Source organism: Larimichthys crocea, chromosome VII (genome assembly GCF_000972845.2).
Source record: "Larimichthys crocea isolate SSNF chromosome VII, L_crocea_2.0, whole genome shotgun sequence".
In the NCBI taxonomy this organism is placed as follows: domain Eukaryota; kingdom Metazoa; phylum Chordata; class Actinopteri; family Sciaenidae; genus Larimichthys; species Larimichthys crocea.
Window position 1 is genome coordinate 28,954,749 of NC_040017.1, and position 2,569 is coordinate 28,957,317.

The following is a 2,569-nucleotide window of genomic DNA, read 5'->3' on the forward strand; positions in this document are numbered from 1 at the left end:
TATGTGTATAAGGTGTGTGTATATGATGTGTGTATATGGTGTGTATATATGGTGTGTATATGGTGTGTATATGGTGTGTATATAAGGTGTGTGTATATGGTGTGTATATGGTGTGTGTATATGATGTGTGTATATGGTGTGTATATATGGTGTGTATATATGGTGTGTATATAAAGTGTGTGTATATGGTGTGTATATAAGGTGTGTATATATGGTGTGTATATGGTGTGTGTATATGGTGTATATATGGTGTGTGTATATGGTGTGTGTATGGTGTGTGTATATGATGTGTGTATATGGTGTGTATATGGTGTGTATATGGTATATGTATATGGTGTGTATATGGTGTGTGTATATTGTGTGTATATGGTGTGTATATGGTATGTGTATATGGTGTGTGTATATGGTGTGTGTATATGATGTGTGTATATGGTGTGTGTGTATATGGTGTGTATATGGTGTGTGTATATGGTGTGTATATGGTGTGTGTATATGGTGTGTGTATATGGTATGTATATGGTATGTGTATATGGTGTGTATGTGGTATGTGTATATGGTGTGTGTATATGGTGTGTATATGGTGTGTGTATATGGTGTGTGTATATGGTGTGTATATGGTATGTGTATATGGTGTGTGTATATAGTGTGTGTATATGGTGTGTGTATATGGTGTGTGTATATGGTGTGTGTATATGGTGTATGTATATAGTGTGTGTATATAGTGTGTGTATATGGTGTGTGTATATGGTGTGTGTATATGGTGTGTATTTAAATATTGTTTAATAAACTTTCATGAACAGGAAGTGACTTCTGTAAAACAACATGTTTTATTAAATTCAATGATAATCACATTCACAAAACAAAAATAATGTTCATCACAGTATGAGTGAATTTAACAATACGAGTATGTACAACTGAGAACACGAACGCGTGGTGAATCAATATTCAATGACCTGTACTCTGTTCAATGAAGTCCAGAAAACTACGAGACCCAGAGTGCATTGCTGAAAGAATCATCCAGTCACAGAGCTCCAAATTCTTTGTTGCCGTGCAGAAAAATAAAATTAAACGTTTTTCTCATTCAAGTTTTCTCGGAGCTCCGCCTGGTGGCTGTTTGAGGAACTGCAGCGTCTTCTTGTGGGGTGTTTCCGCTCTGCCCTCCTCTGGCAGAGGGAGGAACTGCAGCTCCACTCACAGCAGTAGTATTAGTCATATTAGTAGTACTACAGTAGCAGTAGTTACATTGATAATAATAATAGTAGCAGTAGTAATAACAGTACTTACAGTAGCAGTAGTGATACTAGACTATTTCTTCTACATACTCATCATCAACAGTGAGTAGTACCAGAAGCAGTACTATAATAGTTGTACTAGCAGTAATACTTAAAGGTTACTGGCAGTAGTAGTATTTGGATACACAAACTGATTTTGTACTGTAGTACTTTAGATACTGTAGTAGCAGTAGGAATGGTGGTAGTGCAAACAGTACTACAGTCAGACTGAGAGTAGTTTACTACTTCTATTACTGAGGTAATAGTACACATGTATGGAAGAATTATCCTCTCTTTATTCAAGAGCGTAGATTTTCAGTTTGAGAGCGTGATTTCTCCTCGTGCTCACAGTTTGTGCTCGCGCTCAGATTTCTGCTGCTTTCTTTCAAAATGTGAGCATGAGCAGGAGAGATAGATACGATCATTCTTCCATGCACATGACTTTGAAAGTATAAACAGTATCAGAAGTAGTCGTACTTTTACTCTAAAAATTGTTACTTTGTATATTCATATACTTTTTACTGCAGGTACTTTTGTTACTTTCACTGTTCTCAGTGCAGAAATGTCGCAGTATTTGCTACTTTTATCCAAAGGATGTGGTAGAATAGTATCAGTAGTAGTATCAGTAGTAGTATCAGTTGAAGTAGTACTTACAGGAGCAGTAGTCGTAGAAAAGGAAAGACGGTGACATGCTAAAAGGTTAACGCATCTTTTTGTTGTTGAGCTGTCAGCCAATCAGAAAGTCTCCATGCAGATGCTGAAGTGTTTTACTCTGCAGGTCTGTAGTTCCTCAGTACAAACAGTCTGTCAGACACTTGTTCAATTCAATACTCCAGATCCGTCTCAGACAAACAACTATTTTCCCAGACCAGTCAAGACGACGCCTGCAGAGATGATTTATTTCTCATCATTACTGTGACGTAACGACGTGAGCTCTAAGTGAAATAAATAACTTGACTTGGTAACTCTTGGTAAGACTTCATCGCAAACCAGCAACCAATAAAACCAAAAGCTTTATGTCTATGTGCTGCCTTGATCTCGACCTCTCAAAGTCTTGGGTCATGGTCATGGTCTTGGTCTATGATGATGGTCATCGCCACACCTTGACGATGACTGGGTCTCGTTTTAGAAGGTCTTGACTACAACGCTGCACATTTACAACAACACGGTCAGTGCATCAGAGACTAAAGATGGAGCTTTTTGTAGTCCACCACAGTTTCACCACAGACCACGTCACTGCGTCGCCTCGTGTCAGTCTCACTAAGTTCTTATGAATTCATGAAGACTTGAAATCGATA